This window comes from Capricornis sumatraensis, chromosome 3 (assembly GCF_032405125.1).
Source record: "Capricornis sumatraensis isolate serow.1 chromosome 3, serow.2, whole genome shotgun sequence".
NCBI lineage: Eukaryota > Metazoa > Chordata > Mammalia > Artiodactyla > Bovidae > Capricornis > Capricornis sumatraensis.
The window spans coordinates 72446134-72466286 of record NC_091071.1 but is presented as its reverse complement, the minus strand read 5'-3'; the positions used below and the strand labels follow the sequence as shown (position 1 = coordinate 72466286).

The window sequence follows — 20153 nt, the reverse complement described above, 5'->3', positions numbered from 1 at the left end:
CAGCTGGGCACAGCTGAAGCGACTTGGCATATCATAGGAGTATTTACACAAAGGAAACCGGAAAATAGTACAAATTAGGCATTGAACTCCCCACTAAAGGCCAAAATAGGAGTTCTCAAGGTTTACAAGCACAGCACTGATCAAAAGACTCAGCTCATGGAAACACTGTAAAATTTGATGACATTTCATGTGAATTTAGTAGTTCACATGAATTTAGTAATAATTCCTGAAAACAACCACTTTCATTTACAATGGCAAATATCTCAATTTTATTATATAAGCCTCTCACATTTCACCTTTAAAAGCAACACACTAATTGATTTTTACGTACCAAACATTAGTAATATACAGTAAACTATCTTGGTATTTCTCAAACTGACACCTATGGCTTGGGATAACATTTCTTATGAAAGCACCATGAGGAAACACAGAGCAATATATATATTTTTAAATGCAGACAGAAGTGAAAAGGGTATCCTCTGAAAACCTGTTTTACATGATGCAAAAAACTGGTTTCTTGATGGTTATTGCCAACACTGAAAGTCAAAGCCTAGATAATACTCTTGATACAAAGTAAGAAAGGAAAACTGTGTATTGATAAATGAAATATTTTATATAAATTGTTTAAGTTATATATAATTATACTAACAGATTATTATAAGTAGATATTTTATTTCATCTATTTCCACAAATGCTCTTAAGTTCAAACTGACCAGAAAACTCTTATTTTTCTAATTTTAGATTCAGAAAATAAAGTATCACAATACTTTTAAGATTCCTTTATATTTAGGAATACATGATAAACTTTACAAACGCGATCATAAATTTTACCTGTGATTGATTTTCCTGCAAAATAGAAATAAAGATCCTTCTAGTTAAAGCATGAAGTGAGGTCCTCGAACTTTCTTAATTATTAGTATGACAACAGATCAGTGTTAAATTTAAATGTCATGGAAAAAATAATATTCATTTTATTTATAACAATTTGGAACCTTGATTATCCAATAGGATATTTGGGAAAAGTAAAATGTGAAAAATCCAGAACTACTGGCCTAGCTGACATTTCTGCCTGTACCTTCTAATACACACAAGCATTATTTCTACTATGTGTGTGTATGCCTGTGTTTGTATATACATATAAAGTTTCTGCATGGGGCATTCACTGGATAACAAGACATTTTTAAAATAAAATTCCATTTTGACTTAAAAAAAAAAAACCTCCCTCCCAAACTTCCCTACCCCTGTCATTTTGACCAAAGGGCACAGTTATTTAAGGTTCCTAACATGACGCCTGGCACATAAACACTCAAGACATGACAGGTGCTATTATCGTGACTACACTTCATCTTTCTCACAACCCAAATCTATCAAACACTATATTCTGCAAATTTTACCTCCTCAGCTGCCACTGTGCTCAATCACAGGTCCCCTTCAACACTGACCTCTTGTCTCTCCTATTAAAACAAACTGCTAATTCATCTTCTGGCCTCTAAACTCTATTTTATCCTTCATATTGCCATGAGTCATAGACTAGAACTTCCTCCAAAAGAAAAAAACAAGAGCTCACTATAGCCTTCAGAATGAGTTCAGTCTCTCCATAACCTTGCCCCAAATTAGTTTTCCAAGACTTACTTCCCATCATATTCAGACACCCACAACCCAGTTTCATACAAATTAAATAACTTTACAACTCTACTTTTCATATCACATATATATCTCAGCCTGATCTGTCCTTTCAAAATTTCTACTTACTTCTTTCCTTCTAGCTTAAGAAGTGTTGGCCAGTTCTCCCAACTGGTATTTTGCCTGCACCTTTATATCATTCTACTCTGTGTGACATATAACAGGTGACATACCGAACTGTATACTCCTGCAGGGCAGAGAACAAGCCTTTCAAAAGAATCACTTATTTTCTCATTCAGTCAACAAAGTCTTATTTAATACCTACCTGGTGACAAGTTCTAGACAAAAGACGAATAAACTCAAAGCCTACACCTTGGAGTAGTCCACACTCCAGAGAGATGGACAGACATTTAAGCTAATAATTTCAATAAAATGTGAATGCTATATAACCAAGATATGAATGCTGTGAGATGTCAGGAGAGAGGATGACTCTCCGTCGAGCGCACCAGGCAGGGGAAGTAAAGACCTTATTCCACCCAGTGGGAAGGTAGGGCATGGAAAGCAGAGCCAGCAGGGAGCTGGGTGGTCTGGACAGGACCTGCCCAGCCCCCCAGAGGGAGTGCCCAGCATAAGGAGACTGCTGCCACAGGAAGGTAGCCAGTGTTGCCAGAATTTCCAATTTTTCCAGAGAAGTGGATAGCTTCGGTTTTTATGTGAATGCTCTTTTTTTTTATTCCCATGTTAACACGTTTATGTCAAGTAAAAGCAAAATTCTTCTACACAGCCTAAAAATGATGCATCTGTGGGACAAATCTGGCCTGTGACAGGCACCCTCTGTGGTCCACCAAGTCAGGGGGCTTGGAATTCAGACAATGGAGAAGCAGAGAGGCTTTCCAGTGGCTATGGGGGTAACGGGGGGGGGGGTGATCAAATCTGGATTTCTGAAAGCAGAGCAGACATACGGGGACTTGAGGGTGAACAAGGCTGGAAAGAAAAGCAGCAGTGGTAACGGTTCCTGGTATTACTGGCATATCACTAGTCACACCCAAACTAGGCAACTTAAAGTAACAACAATCCCAGGAGCCCAGGGGCAGTCAGACCGGCTTCCCTGGTGCCTGGGGTACTAGCAAAGTGCTTCCCCTCTGACCCCAGTCAGAACAAGCCCTTCTGGAATTCCTGACACGCGAGAAAATGGAAGATGAAGAAAGGACTGCTGTTTTAAGAAGGCCGTCAGTGAGGGCTTACAGGAAAGTGAGAAGCGTATTACTGGACGCTAGAGGATGACAGGACTCTGCTGTGCAGTGACAGTTTGGCAACGCTGATATCTATGGTGAAGCGGGAGCAGAAATGGATCTAATTATCTAGCGGAACACATTTCCAGGCAGAGGGCTTAAAGGGACACCTGGGTTCTGCTTGCTGCCTGTGATAAATCATGAACTGAGAGACGAGCGAAAGGACTCACTGTTAAATACAAACTGGTTCCTCCTCCACAGCCTCGCCAGACATCCAGCAAGTCTCAAACCCAGCCCTGGCTTCAGAGCAAAGATCAAATTCAGGCTGTGACCAGTGACACTCTGTTTAGACTTCAGAAAGATCTAAGGTGGTGCTTCCTGGAAGCTTTTAAACAGACCTAAGTCTTTCTAAGCTTCCCAGGTGGTGCAGCAGTAAAGAATCCACCTGCCAATGCAGGAGATATGGGTTCAATTCCTGGAGAAGGAAAGGGCAACCCATTCCAGTATTCTTGCCTGGAAAATTTCATGGACAGAGAAGCCTGGCAGGCTACAGTCCACGGGGTCACGGGGTCACAGGGCTGGACACAAGGGAACGCACATGCATACACACATACATCAGGCTTTCTAAAGACCTCAAGAGCAGGCCTTACAGAATCTCTGCGTTCCACAGCAAGACTTCTGAGAACCTTAAGGCTGTGGCCTGTCAGTGTCACAAGGAGTCCAAAGTAGACAAAGCACCTCGAGGTCATGGCTTCTGTCTAATACGTGAACCTATCAACATTCACAGAAAATCCACAGTTTTACAGAGACTTGTACTGTGAAATTACTGCCAGGTGAGACTATAACAGAGAGTACAAAATGAAAAGAGCATTCAGACGCCAGAACTTTTAGGGGCAGGAAACAGTCTGAGAAGGCTACTCAGCTGCAAGCGTTGACTCCTTAAGAAAAAGGAAGGGTCACTTAAAAAAGTAGAAGCAAGAGCCCAGAGCATGGAACCGAGAGACAGATAGAACACCGGTAGAGGCATAGGCAACAGCCAACTGGCCAAATCTCCCATCCGTCGTGGGCGTGGGGCCTCTGGTTTTCCCACTTTGGTGCAGGCCTTCAAGAAGCCTGCCCTCCTGCTTTGTTCTGGCTGTGTGTCAGGAAGATGACTGGGGCAAGACCCTTGACTTTGGGCCTGAGCCTGAAGCTGTAACAGGACGAGACTTCTGGAGAGTCTTGGAAACGCAAGAGTATATTTTGCATGTGGGAGGTATGTGGATTATTGTGGCCAGAGGGTAGACCAGGGCAGGGCAGGTTTATTTTTCTCCCCCAAAGATGCCCATAATAACACCTCGTGATCCAAGTGTTCTTCCAGAATCTTTCCAGCCCCACTATCAAAAGATGGAGTCCAGTGCCCTCTTCTTACACCTGGGTGGGTCTTTGCCTTGCCCATAACCAACAGAGTCAAGTGTCAGAGAAGGTGATGTGGTTTCCACCTGGCTCAGCAGAGGATGTCGCAGTCACTGTATAGGCAGTATCATGCAGGCAGCCCTGAGGCCTCCAATGCTGCAGGCAGGCCAGAAAGAGCCCACGAGAAGAGGGCCTGACCACCTGTCTGCAGCTGCGCGGGACCAGAAACCAGCCTGCTCAGACTTCTCTGAACCCTGACCCACAGAAGCGTGTTAAAATGTCTTACTGTCTGAAGCTGCTATAGATAATCAGAATAAGGACGTTGATGAGGTTATTTATGGAATTTCATTTCCATTTTTTATAGTCAGGAATTCTTTAAAAATTCGTAGGTCATATTTGATATCGTGTGTGTGTGTGTGTGTGTGCATGCACATGGATGTGCATGCTCAGTCGTGTCTGACTCTGAGCACCTGTCGACTGCAGCCCACCAGGCTCCTCTGTCCATGGAATTTTCCCAGCGAGAATACTGGAGTGGGGTGCTATGTCCTCCTCCAGGGGATCTTCCCAACCCAGGGATTGAAATCGTGTCTCCTGCATTGGCAGGTGGGTTCTTCACCACTGGGCCACCAGGGAAGCCATTTGATATCCCTTCCCACGACAAATACCATGCTCTACCATGCTTTGCTTCTTGGTCAGTGTTTTCTGACTGTGGATTTTCTGGGCAACTAAACAGTCAGATTTTAATTCATACTTCCACTTTTTTTTTTTCTGTCTGACCATGTTATTATTTATTAAAATACCAAGAAGAAAAAAGTCCATTTCTATCAATTATAGATAAGTGGCTCCAGCTAAATCTTGGCCCTTTCGCCAGTGATCTGAATTAACTTTTTTTTGACCTCTTGGAATTCAATGTTTACCTAGTTTTGCTAAAATTTGGCATTCTCTTTTTCCAGAATGTAAAAGGAGAATAAAGGAATGAGAATATTAAAATGTCCTATAGGCAACTGGAAGAAATTCTAGAGAAACAGAGACTCTTATAATTCAATAATAACAATTCAAAACACTGAGCTAGATCAGTGAAGAACACACGTATAGCAACTTCCTTATGCTTTAACATTTTCTAATGTGAAAGTATCAAATCTGATAAATGCTGCTTTGTGGATAATGGAACTTCGTAACTTCGGAAATCCAATTTGAAAGGGCAATGCTGTGAAAGAGAATGTTCTGGAAGCAGAAAGGGAGCTATTCTGAAGAAGCAGCACAAAACAATAAGTAATCAGATTTCTTGTTTGGTTTTAGTCCTATCTAACCTCCAATATGGCATCTCCCCAAGACAGGGTGACAAAGAACAATGAGAACAGCTAGAAGCCAAGAAAGCAGCATCCAATTTTGCAACTATTGTCTTTGAGAAGGAATGCTCCTGCTGGAATGGGTGCCGAGCTGATCTGTGATTTTAGCTAATGAAGAAAACAATGGCAACGTTCTGTCCTGGTGAGGCAAATAACATAGATGAGAAAACACACATCATATAAAACCAAAGGGTAAAAAGGGAGAATACATGTTTAGCAGTGGAGCAGAGCTGAAGATGCTCTGGATACAGCAGTGAGTTACCAACTTAACTTAATTGCAGGAGAAGGAGGCATGGGAATGAGAAAGAAGAGCACACAGCTAACGGCATACTGCTCCAGGCAAGCAGCAGAATGGACAGTGAAAACCACGAGAACCGTAACAAGCATCAGAGACACACTGTGATGGTCGGGTTTAGGTGTCGACTTGGCTATGCCACCATCCGGTTATTCAATCAAACACTAATGTAGGCATTGCCGTGAAGACATAGTAGACATAACTGTCTTTAACCGCAGGGAAATTATACCTTGATAATCTGGGTGGGCCTGATTCTATCAGTTGACAGGCCTGAACAGTTGAGCTAGGGCTTCTCTGAAGAAGAAACTGCAAAGCCTGTGGACAACAGCTTTGGCCATGCCCAAGAGTTGTGGCCAGCCCTTCATACCCTTCAACGCTATAGGCTCTCAGTTCAGTTCAGTCGCTCAGTCGTGTCCAACTCTTTGCGACCCCATGAATCGCAGCACTCCAGGCCTCCCTGTCCATCACCAACTCCCAGAGTTCACTCAGACTCACGTACATCGAGTCGGTGATGCCATCCAGCCATCTCATCCTCTGTCATCCCCTTCTCTTCCTGCCCCCAATCCCTCCCAGCATCAGAGACTTTTCCAGTGAGTCAACTCTTCACATGAGGTGGCCAAAGTACTGGAGTTTCAGCTTCAGCATCATTCCCTAGGCTCTACTCCTTAATTATGTCAGACAATTTCTTGCAATAAGTTTCTTTATACCTTCCTGGTTCTGTTTCTCTGGTTGAAGCCTAACTGATACACTAAATCCAGCAGCCTCATAGTGGTATTAAAAAATAAAAGGCAAACTAGCTAGCAGAAGAGCAGTGCCAACAAGAGCATCCACTGGGTTTTGGTAATGGAACATGTTAATGTCTCCAAATGAAACAGAGAGGTGAATAGAAAAGACAAGAAGAAGAAAAATAACTAAGATGGACTGGATGATCATAACTTACTGCAGACTGGATTCCAACCTTGTAAAGACAGCCAACATAAAGATTAGGGGTGAGTTACCCATTAAAACATCATTCATGTGAACTCTGAGTGGTACAAGCAATGCCAGCACCTTGAAAAATGTTCTGCCAAGACCTAAATTTGCTTAGGGATTAACAATCCGTGAAAGATACTCAAGTGCATTTGAGTCTGGTAGAATGGAAACTCATCCAGACTCAGCAACTGTTATATAGAATGCAATATAGAAAATATTTGTCATATTATAATTTCACCAAAGCGTCTGCTTTAAAAATATACACATCCATACAAACATTTCCGAATAACTTTTAGATGTCAGTGCCAAAGAGTTCCTTCACAACAATTATGACTAGCTGCCCTGAAGATTGCATTCCAGCTAATACTCAGCTTAAAGTTCCTAATTAAACACCAGTAATAGGTACTCTGAAAAAGTAGATCCCTACACAGATTTCCAGCATGCTCTCCATTACCGAGGATGAAGTCTGATTATGGTGAGACACATGATATACCTCTTTTATGTGGGGGAAAAAAAAGGAATGGGAAAGAGTTGCTACCTCTATTGGTTACCAGCAGAACTTTACAGTTTCTCACTGTTTATCAGGGCGTGAGGCTCAAACTGAGGCATGTTTATTCTTTCTGGCTGTAAACTAAATACAACATCCATATTGTAAAATATTATGCACCGAACAGCAAGTATCAAACAGATCATCAAAACACAAGAAGACGCTAGTAGAGAACAGAGCATTCATCACTGCTGAACGTGAGGAGGAGGAGGTGCGCACAGATACGTTTCTCGATTCATCTGCATATGCACAGAGCATTTCCGGAAGAACTTATCAGACTTGGTGATAGCCCTGAATTGAGAGAGGGACTTCTTTTCACTGGGTCATGTACATTAAGGAACCCCAATATATGTCACCCATTCCCAGCCCTCCTCTCCCAGTTCTGAACTAATTTAGAAGTATGACCAGTAAGTCTGGACAGGGGGCGGTCAAAAATCACCCTTTTTACAAAGGTGATACTTGACAATGTGGCTTGAATGTTGAGCCAGCAGCCTTCCTTGATGAATGACCCCTGGATTTAGACAAGACTTACCTATCCTGTCCCCAGCAAGCAGAACACCTCACCCAGGCAGGGCCACAGTGACTGACCAGTAGCACCTCTCTCTATGAGCAGCCCAGCTCCCTCAGAAAGGGAGGGCAAGGGGCTGGGCCACACGTGCCCACTTCCTCCCTCCAAACTCAATCAGATACACTGCTGGGCAGAGACAGGCCAAGAATGTCTTGCTCATTGCATGAGCAGTGAAGAAACATTCCCTCTGCCTCTTCCTCTTTTGGCATCATTTGCAATTTTATCATTATTATGTACAATGCTGTCAGTCAAAAATCAGGTATTTAAAAATTAAAGATATACATACCTCTTGTTTAAAAATGCAAACAGAATTCTTTTTATTAAAAAAAAAAACAAAAACAGAAAGTAAAAGTAACCACCGCCTATCTCAAAACAATATTCAAAGATATGACTTTTCCAGGAGGGAAAGAAGTGATAGTAAGATGAGCTACTAAATGTTTAAGAATGAAAATGGTGAAACTTTCTATAAAATCTTGATGTGACCATGAGGCCAACTTATGGTTCACCCACATTTGCCATAATATGTGTACCATTTAGGATTTCCAACATTTTTTAAATTTTTATGCAACAAATTCTGGAATGAAGACTCACCATTAAAGTACTGGTCTGCTCAATGAAACCACCATCAAACTTTCGACCACATAGGGCATGTAGTGACAACACACAGGGCGTGTAACGACAGGAGTTGGTGCTTTTTAGTATTCTGCCTTTACACTTCTCTCCACCAGAGGGATGAGTCTGTGTTCTTTTATATTACAGAGTAATGGATTCTGTTGTTTTTGTTAATCTGGTTAACCTGGTATCTTTGCTACAAAATCCAAAGATACTAAGAAGATATTCCAACATGCATGACAATTTGGAGCTCTGAAAGCACATGCCCTGGGGGTAAGACACAGTTCCATATATTCTGAGTCCTCACATCGAGAGTATCTTGTGTTTTGTTGTTGTGTTGTTGCTAAGCTGTGTCTGACTTTTTGCCACCCCGTGGACCATAGCACACCATGCTTCCCTGTCCTTCACAATCTCCTGGAGTTTGCTCAAACTCTTATCCATTGAGTTTTTGGTGAGGGGTAACTAATATATGCTTGTTAAATGTGTAAATAACATTTTCCTGCTGCCTGAAAAAAATTTGCCAAAGCAAACTTTGTATCAGGAGGAACTTCTCCCGATACTTCTCTTACCATTGCCCCTGGAGAGGGAAGTCAGAAGCTGCAGATACAGCATCACAGGGATCTTGAAGGGATATGAGGGGAGGGGCAAGTTAAGATCCCATTACATGCTGAAATCCTTTTAGCTTCTCATATCCATAATCCCTAGAGTCAGAGCACACTTGAAATTTGCTGCAATGAACACAAAATCCAGCTCTGGGAACCAGCACTCAATACAGACTACTAATGGGTAACAGACACTTAAAACTTGCTAGTTGGATGCATGAATGAATAAGTCATCCTTGGCTAAAACGCACAGGCACAGTAAGGGTCTGGGCCAGACCATCTCAACCTGCAACTCAAAGGCATTTTATCATGTCCTTAGACAGCTACTACCCTTTGCCATCACGGACCCTGTTATTGTGGTGACATGATTAACAGACAAGTCTGAGGAAGCTAGGGCTTCCCTGGTGGCTCAGATGGTAAAGGATCTGCCTGTAATGTGGAAAACCAGGTTTGATCTCTGGGTTAGGAAGATCCCCTGGAAAGGAAATGGCAACCCACTCCAGCATTCTGGCCTGGAGAATCCCATGGACAGAGGAGCCTGGTGGGCTACAGTCCATAGAGTTGCAAAGAATCAGACACGACTGAACAACTAACACTTCACTTCACATGAGGAAGCTAAAGGGCTTAATTTATTCTACCAGTTTAAGCAAAGCAGCAGCCGCTGTCAAGAAAACTCTGGGCTCTCCTCTAAGCATATGAAGATCCTGAGAGGAAAAGCATGGTTATAATCATCAAATAAGAGCAAAGTGGATGATCAAAATGGATGGGCCCATCTGCCTCAGAGACAACATATTAATGTCTTGCTGTGCAGGGAATAATTCAAAGAAGCAAACAAGTCTGTGGTGGTTCACTGCAATTATGGTCCCTTTGTAATGGACTCCATTCCCTACCCTTCTGTCTGCAAAGGGCAGACACTTCAGATGGGAGTTTAGTTACCAAAAAAAAAAAAGTACATACACAGCACTGACTTGCACTTTGGGTTGAAAGACTGAGGAATTTGATTCTAGCTCAAAATTGAACTGATTAGAAAGAAGAGCCAACGATGACATCATAAGGTCTCCATGTGAAAATATGCCTCCTACTGAAATCTCTGCCTGCTCCCACTCCAGCTGTCTTTACAGACCACTCCACCCAAGTTGTTATCTCAGTCAAAAGTCTCAAAAACTTAATAGGGGACAAGGAATCCCCCTCACGGTCACCTCCACAGGCGGCTGAAGCCTCTGAAGAGGACAAGACAGGAACTGCCCAGACCACTGCCCGAGTACCAGTCAGTCACCATTAGTTGCTCAGTGTGTCTGACTCTTTGCAACCCCACAGACTGTAGCCCACTAGGCTCCTCCATTGCCGGCAAGAATACGTTGAGACTTTGCCCCAGAAATAAATACAGAGTGAGTTGCCATTTTCTTCTCCAGGGGATCTTCCCAACCCAGGGATCGAACCCAGATCTATATTGCAGGCAGATTCTTTACAGTCTGAACCACCAGAGAGGCCCTCCTGGGTGGTGGGGTGTGTCAACTACAACGGCACAGTCTAACAGTGGTGCCGTATTCCTTGATTTGAGGGTCAGAAGGGCAAAAACCTTGTCACTCTATGTGTGGAAAAGGTAACAGGTGTCCACAGAAGTGTCAAAACCAAATAAGAAGCAGACCGTCAACTCCCTCCTGTTCCTCGCTTCTAGATTTTACTACGTTCACTTTTAAGTCTTTTTTTTTTTTAAACTGGAACTGCCCTGCCACTGAGATTTCATCTTTACACTCTAACTCTTTATGCTTCAGTATTCTGAAAGCAAATCTCAGACCTCAGATCATTTTACCTGTAAACACTTCAGCACACATCTCTAATAGAGAAGGACATTTTAAAACACGATCATGATGTTTTCACAAACAACAAAATCACCAATGATTTCTCAGGAGAATTAAGTTATCAGTCTATGTTGTATCTTATCCCACGGTCTCAAAAATGTCTTTTCAGCTTATTTATTCAAAACAAGATCTAAATAAGACCCACACGTGATCCATACTACTAAATCTGTAATATTTCTCATTAGGGTTTCGCTTAAAAGCAAGCCATCATAACCACTTAAGTAGGCTCTGACTTAGATGGAAAGAGCCTGTTTTCTTATTGCTAACAAGAAACATCCACCACCTCCAGAGGGAGAACACTCACTTGCTTTATATCACTGGGAAAATTAATTCTCAGTAATAACTGAAAGCTACGATGAAGGTTCCAGTGTAAAAATGCTCCAGACAGGAGTTTTATTTCTGGGGCACAGTCTCAACTGTGTTTCAATTCAGAGTTGAAAAGGGCCATAAATTCTATTTCTGTTAGTCCATTTAGTACTGAGAAGAGATCGCCAGAGCAGTAAAGTAAGTTACACAGATTTCCCTGTAATAGATTTGGAAAAACTACATATTCTAATTCTTGTATTTGCCAAAGACAACACTGTCCAACTACCGAATTTAAAAAGAAACCAAGACATATAATAGTTGTATATTCTCATGGGGTTAACTTTTTTTTTTTTAATTGGAACTTCAGCTTCCTTGGTAAGGGCGAGATGGGGGCCACATGGTGAAATGAGTTTGACAAGTACTCCAAGCCTAACTATGGGATCTGATGCTCTTCTAAGGATCCAAACCTCTCATCACATCTGCTAATTGGTAGGAAAACGAAGTATATGTGGATGCCATCATTGTTTTTCTTTTCCTGCCTAATGCCAGGAAGAGTCCAGTGGCTAACCTGGAAGATAGCTAAGACAAGAAAGGTGGAAGGCACTCAGAAAATGGATCGTTAATGCTTGAAGCAAGAGGCTCTGCATGTGTAGGACCCACGCTCTGGGATTTGTTCTGCACGCTGGTCTCAGCATCACTCTTGTGCTCAGCGTGTCCACATTCCTCTCTCCAGGCCACACCCTCCCGTGATCTGCAGATACAGACGCTGGTCTACTCTCTCTCCATGTGAGATGAGACATCCCGCAAGGTTTACCACTTTCTAAACATTCAGTGTCATTCCCAGTAAAGGTTTCCTACCTGCCAAACTCAACATCAGAAAGGAAGTCAACCTCAGCTTTTCCTGAAATCTCCTCCTCTCCCTTCCCACCCTCTCAACCTCCATCCTCATGGAAACCTTGCAAATCCTCAGTTCCGTCCGAGTATCTCCTGCTTCTAAGTATCTCCTTACTCTGTTCTACCTTCATCCTCCACTGATTCTCACCTGGACTGAACACCAGCCTTCCAACCTGGCTGCTGTGGCCAGTCTTGCCCCTAAACCACTGCCCACAATGTGGCCAGAATGGTTTTCCTAAAGGCAAACTAGACCATTGCACATCTCTTCTTAAATTCTTTTCATTTATTTATTTATTTTTTGCTGCACTGCAGGGGCTTGTGGGATCTTATTATAATAATAGTCCCCCAACTGGGGACTAAACCCAGGCCGTGGCAGTAAAAAACACTGAGTCCAAAACACTGGACCACCAGGAATTTCCCTCTCTGCTTAAATTCTTATCAGAGTTCCCCAAAGCTGGCAGGGAGTGGGGGGAGGCAGGCAAAAAATGCAAAAACCTAACTCCTCATCAAGACACATAAGACATTTTTTGTTCTGGCTCTTATCCACCCCTCCAACTTTCCTCGACTTCAATCACACAAACAATTTTGCTCTTCCAATACATTTTCAAGCATTTGCCCAGGAAGGCTGCCCACCTGAGATAAGCCACCTTGGTGACTGGCAAAAGAACACATATCCGGCACAAGACAATGAAAGCACTGGGTCCTGGATGAAGTCCTCGGCCACCTCGCCCTCCTCGACACACACCAGCATCTGTGCGTCATCCCCTCCCAGCGCTGACCCTTATGCTCCAGACGTGGCTTTCTGTCCAAGGCTTCCCCTCGTCTGTGCGGCCACCACCCGAGTCGCTCAGGCTCAAATCTCACTGTCAACATTTTTAACTTTTTATTTTATATTGGAGTACAGCCGCTTAACAATACTGTAATAGCTTCAGGCGCACAGCAGTGTGACCCAGCCATACACATACAAGTATCCATTCTCCCCCAAACTCCCCTTCTGTGCAGGCTGCCACATAACATCGAGCAGAGCTCCCTGTGCTAAACAGTAGGTCCTTGTTGATTATCCAGTTTAAACACTGCAGGGTGGACCTGTCGATCCCAAACTCCCTAACTATCCCTTCCCCCCTTACTATCAACTTTCATTCTTCTCCTGGGATACTTACAGATGAAGGCTGTCTTACCTCTGGACCCTAGCACAGTCCTGGAACTCGATACATGAAAAGTCAGTGTCTTTAGAATCCCCGCCCTCTAGAGTCCTCTGGGTCGCACACCGTGCTTCCTCTGCATGGAGCCTCTGAATATATGCAAGCCTCCACTGACCTCGAAATCTTCTCAACCCCCAAGCTATCACAGTCTCCTACTGCCCTTTCCCATCAAGCTTTGAAAAATCACCCACTAGCACTTCCTTACCATCTCTCTACTGATTAAATCTGAATGTCCAGCTTCTCCCCTTACTGCTAAAACTGAGCTAAATCCAATGTCCTTTCAGAAGACCTCGTTTTCCTTCCCCTCACTGCAGAAATCAAAACCGCTGACCACTTCCACCTTGCTGGCTCCTGTGACGCCAGTTTCTTTCCCTCTGTGCTCTACCTGGCCCGTTACTGCTCCCCAAGGACTTCACCACGGTCCCTGTAACACCCTCCTTGGCAGTCTCAGCTGACCACGTGGTTCCCACAGCAGCCTCCATGGAGAGGACTGCTAAATACAGCTCTTTCAGTCGCAGTCTCTACCGAGTCCCACATTTCTGTCTCCCTCAAACTGAAGTCCCAATGGAGCTTCACACTCCAATAGATGGCAACAAGCCTGGCACCTCTCTCCCCCTCCTCAATGGCCACCCTCCTGCCCATATGGCCTCAGTCTCTTTCCATCGTCTCCCTTGTGTGATTTGCTCCTCTCTCCATCATTCGCCAGGATCCTTCAACTCTGATGTTTTAATAGTGCTGACTCATGTCCTTTCCTTCCTACACCTCTGCCGCGGTCCTAGCTGAAACCCGCACTGACTCACACCTCAAGGTCTTTAACAGCTTCCGCTGGCCCATGGCTCCTCCTTCAGGCTGACCACGACTCTCCACTTTTCCAATCCAACTTCCACAGCTGCCTCCCTGCCTCCAGGGTGCCCCTCACTGGCTCCTCATACCTTAGAGCACCACCTCCAAAATCCATAGATCAAGACTCAACACTCTTCAAATTCTGGACCTAATCCAACTTTAAAATCTCACTTTCTACTGCTTCTCTTCATGCACGCTTTCCTCTCTCACAGGGCTTCTCAAATATGCCTGACCATACAACTTACCTAGATCCTTCATTAAAAATGCAGATTGTCAGGTCCTACTCAAGATCAAATGAGGCAAAAACTCCCAGGATTCAATGTGACTAGCCAAAAAGGATGGATGTTTTGGGAGTGGGGAGGCAGGTGGTATGTGTGTGGGAGGGTGTGTGTGTGTGGGTGTGTGCGGGTGGGTGGGTGGGTGTGTGTGTGGGTGTGTTTCACTTGGTGACCCCATGAACTGTAGCCCACCAGGCTCCTCTATCCAGTGGTGGTGGAGTGGAAGGTTAAATAAACAGCCTAAAATAAGCTGATTAAATTATCTAAATTAATTTGTCTCCCATAGTACTGATAACTGCTCCCAAGATCAAATTATTCTGGTGGTGGTTTAGTTGCTCAGTTGTGTCCGACTCTGCAATCCCATGGACTGTAGCCTGCCAGGCTCCTCTGTCCACAGGATTCTCCAGGCCAGAATACTGCAGTGGGTTGCCATTTCCTTCTCTAGGGAATTATACTGGCAGGGCAAGAGAAAGAAGAGGGGGGGAAAAATGTTCAAATCCCCACTATTATCAGAAACCTTTCCTGAGTCCTCTAGCCACTCTCTTCCTTTAATCACAAAACTCCCTTAAAATTACCCATAATCTCTCCATATATATATAAATGTCTACTACAAAGAGGAAGGAAATGCTTTTCTTGTCCTTGTCCCAATCATGATGACAATGAAATTAAATAATCACTTTTATTATCTGGGGTAAAGCTCTTAAATCAATAAATGCTATTTTCCCAAGAAAAATAACTGAAGCAGAAACCTTAATGTGTGTATATCTACTATGTTTTATTTTAAACATTAATTATATTATCTAACTGTTAAATATAGGGTTATAACGTTAAGATTCATGTACTTTTATATTTTTCACATTACAGAGAAAAATGTTTTTTAATCTAATTTCATTACAATACACATTTTAATGATATTGGTTGAGATTATTAGAATATAAAGTTGATTCACATTTATTATAGAAAATTTGGGAAATAAAGAAAAGAACAAAGATGAAATTAGTATTCTTCCACTAGGTGACAGTACAACATAGCAGTTGCCAACCAAAGGGCTTTTGTATCGGACAGATTTGAGGCTAAGTTCCAACCTAACCACTCACTGGATATCAATACTTACCCTAACAGTCCCTCTCTTCACCAGCAAAACTGAGTCACAGTACCTACCTCATCAGGTTATAATGAGGACAAAGGAGAAGACACATATAAAACATTTTTAGTCCAGTGCCTCCAGATTTAGCAGGTGTTCAAAAAAGGCTGCTTGGTCATGAAGTCGACTCCAGAAAAAAAAAAAAAAACTGGGCATGGCCTCAGCCTCAAGAACTCCCGGAAAATGAATCACTGAGGACTCTATCCAAATACGAGGAGTTTTAAAACCTGCCATAGACTTGCTGATTTTCTTAGAAACATCCAGCCTGATATGACTATTTTTGGATATGTGAGCTCACTATTATGAACACAGCTAATAAATGAGTGGATGAAGATGGCAGCAGGCCAGAACTGTTCTCTAAAATCTCCATGCAGGAAGAAAGATGTGGCACTCAGGTTATAATGTTATAATGAGATTTAAAGTATTAATGATACAATGTCTGAATTAAAGATAAACTCCCTTATGAGAACTTTTCTATATTTAAATTCTGAATTGTACTCTTATAAATATCTCTGTTGAATCAGTGAGCATAGAAAAAATCTTGCAAAGGATATAATTGTGCCCCAAATGACCACAAGGGAGAGAGAACAAGCTATAAACTTATTATTGTAGGACCACATGCCTCTGTGTCCTTGTCCTACTAAGCTTGGTTTCCTAACACCAGCCTGGGTTAAAGTTGACAAGTAGACCATTTCTCCAGCACTCTGAAACTATCCAGGTGATACAATGCAACCAGAGATGACGTCTTTGAAGATGTTAGCATTCTACTACATCATTAAAGAGAGAAAGAAAGCAGCACCAAGTCATGTCCAACTCTTGTGATCCCATGAACTGTAGCCTGCCAGGCTCCTCTGTTCATGGGATTCTCCAGGCAAGAATACTAGAGCAGCTTGCCCTTTCCTTCTCCAGGGGAAACTTCCCGACCCAGGACTTGAACCCAAGTTTCCCACATTGCAGGCAAATGCTTTACCGACCGAGCTATAGGGGAAGCCCACTACATCACTGCTGACTGCTTTTTAATCACACAACAATTCTTCCATACCTGTCTGAAACAGAAATACTCCTTCCAAAAATATACACACACATAAGTATTCATGTGTCCATTCCATGTTTTCACGAAATCACATGCATTTTCAGATCCTCTTCAAAGAGGAGTCCTCCTTCTGTAGGTTCCACAGAACAGAGACATTGCCCAGCTTGCTGCTCCCTGAATTCCAGAGCCTGGGACCCTAGCTGGCACACTTCAGATGTCCAACCAAGAGCAGTAGAATGAAAGAAGGCATACAGTCAGTAAATGCTTGAATTTATGCCAGAGTTTGTGTCCAATGATTCTACTTTGCAATATGCGATAGAATCACAGTCTATAAAGGTGGTAAATTCAGCACTTACTGAGTTCTTCCTGTATGCTTTTCATTTTACAAACCTGTCTCCAACACCTACAAGAGCTGTGCAAATAGGTACAATGGATAAGAGTCTCAAAAATAAGAGTCTCATCAAAGCTGAATTATAATATTTATTGGAGGTCTCACAGCAAGCTAACACTAACCCTTTCTCAAAATTCATGTAGAGTAATTGAAACAACTGTGTAAAACAACCCAAAGTCCTCACAAGATTTATTCATCTTTACTCTTCAAGTACCCCAACCTAGAATAGTGGCTAGCATATTGTAAGCATCAACAAATGTTTCATCTTTTTTATCAAGTGCACATATCTTAATAATGGAAACAAATATTTGTTGCAAAGGAAAGAGGGCATGAGAAAGGACAACTGTTAAGTGTGCACTTGAATTTTCTCATTCAAGGTCTGCACAGTCATTGTTATCTAGCATCTTTTACTTCCTCTTACAGGAAGACTAGAAATCTCCATCTATCCCAAGGTGATTTTGAAACTACACCTATTGGACTTTAAACATGCTATCTTGGCCAGTTTATTATGGCAACAAGACAGTGGGCCTGCTGCCTCCCAGATGCTGAACCTGATGGGTTGATATGGCTTGTACTCCTGACTGGGATACCATCGAGGGCACGTTCTCAGAAGACCATTTGCAGCAGGATGGATATGACACCAGGTGAAGTCAGTCAGAAGGAGAAAGACAAATACCGTATGACATCACTTATACATGGGATCGAAACTACGACACAAATGAACTTATTTACAAAACAGAAACTGACTCACAGACAGAGCACAGCCTTGTGGCTGCCAAGGTGGATGGGAGGTGGGGGAGTCATGGACGGGGAGTCTGGAATTAGCAGGTGCAAACTGTTATCGGGTTGGCCACAAAGTTCATGCAGATTTTTACATAAGATACTACGGAAAAGCCCAAATGAACTCTGTGGCCAACCCAATATATATAGAATATATATACAAATAACAAAACCCTACTGTAGAGCATGGGGAACAATAGTCAATATCCTATAATAAACCATAACGGACAAGAATATGAAAAGAATATATATATACACATATAATATTATGAGGAGGGAATCCGATGCCTTCTAAAGGACTTCAGCCCTCTGCATGTCCAGAGAGTGCAGAATGGCTGCAAATGCTTCGCGTTCGTAGACCTGGGCTCTGTGCACGAAGTGCACTTGCGATCCAGGGACCGAATGGGGAGCACTGCCACAAACGAAAACTGTACGTGAATCCCAACAACAGGTCTCCCAAGAGGACCCCGATGTGACTGAGCGGCCCCAGGCACTGCCAATTTCGGAGACGCCCTCTGCTCAAAGATTTGCCAGAACCACTGCTTGTCCACAGCTCACTCCCAAAGCTTCTGGTGAGCCCTGTGAGACAGAGAAACCCAACACAAGCTTCTCTGCAGTTCCCATGGAAATGAGAGGGTCCTTCTTGGTGCTGCTCCTGAGGGAATGTTTCTGAGACCTGGGCTGGCTGGCCACCATCCCCAGCATCGGCAGGGAGGTGGGGCTGCTGGTGACCAGTACTGTCCCTCAGACCCCCTTCTTCTGGGCCACGCACATCACCGAGACTCTGCAGCAGAACATGCAGGCCCTGTTCAGCACCCTGGCTGAGGCGGAGCAGCAGCAGGCCTACCAGCACAACTTGGCGGTGCGGCACAGGACCCGCGGTCTGGCCGAGTGCCACCTGGGTGATTCCGGACCAGCCTCAAACAGCTGCAGGGTGCTGAACCACGTGGACTCCTGGGCAGTGGTCATATCCATGGATTCTGGCCAGTCAGCCACCATCCTGGTGCAGTCCCTGCACAGCCTGGACAGTGATGATTTCTGGACCATCCCACCACCTCCACCCCACTCAGCCACTCATGCTGGAGAAAGGTATTTTGAGTTTGAATCAGGTTACCCATCGCATCCTTGAAGGGAAGACCCCAGTGCTTTGGACTTGGGAGTCATACATCCTGAAGTCTGAAGAGTTTAAGTGACGTGGCTACAATCAGCAAGTTCCCTCTCCCGTCTAGGTTCTGCCCGCCCTGCCCTTTCGCTCTTGAGGTCCCGGGGGTGAAAAAGGCCACAGTGGTGCCTAGAACTGACTGGATTCCCCTTTGCCTTTCCCTAGCTCACTTCTCAGCATGTCGTGTGTCTTCACGGTGAACATCTGAACCAGACAGGGAGGCTCCCATGAGGTTGAAAGTCTGATGTGGCCAGTGTCTTCTTTCCTGTCTCCTGTCTCTTCTTGGTACCCCCAGAGCATGATCTAAGTTGCCCTGACAGTTCTGGAGAATGGAGAGGCCCATTGCTTAATTTTCCTGGCATTCCATTGTAGAATCAGGCAGGGAGCAACTAAACACTGATCTGTCAGCATGGTGAATAAATGTTGGCATACTTCACACACACACACAAAAATCCACTGGATTGAGAATATCAAGCTGATAACAAGCTTCGTAGTTTCCTCATGTCACAATGACTTGGCAATATCCAGATGCAGAGGCCAAAAAAATAAACTTAAAAAAATGATATAAACCTTTAAAAAAAACTGTAATAGGAAACCAAAATTTCATTTTATACCAACTCTACTTGTTACTAAGAAATCTTGAGAGATGTTGGAGAAACCTCCAATGCTTTTGATTGCCCAGTCTATTTTGAGAGAGAACTTTGGAAAGTGAAATGGCCAAAGACAGCCTGCATGGAGAAAAAGTTAAAAAGCTGAGTGCCTGGGAACTCTGAGGCAGGCTAATCAGTCTCTGAAAAGTCAATAGCAGACACAGCCATGAATCAATTCAAGCAGTTCATCATGGTTAATTGAAAAATTTGCTGACTCTTTCAAGGTTTATATTGCATCCACAATTGGGAAACTCCAAAGTCTTTTTACAGTGGAAAGGTTCAAGGCCAAATGAAAGTCATCTGAAGTCAAAATAATGCAAGACCATGTTAGAAGGAGCCACAGGGGCTCTACAGCTACTCTCCTGTAGAAGGAGAGAACTCTGATTTACTTTTAGGAGAACTGGGCTCTGGGT

The 20153-nt window shown here is 43.4% G+C and overlaps 1 protein-coding gene and 1 pseudogene across 2 annotated transcripts in view; one reads left to right on the top strand and one right to left on the bottom strand.

Annotated features, from left to right (window-relative positions):
* The window catches only part of STK39 (serine/threonine kinase 39), a 316468-nt gene that overhangs the window by 137612 nt on the left and 158703 nt on the right, over positions 1-20153 (bottom strand). The gene's annotated exons all lie outside the window — the stretch shown is intronic.
* LOC138075539 (tudor domain-containing protein 10-like) lies at positions 2496-19121 on the top strand (annotated as a pseudogene).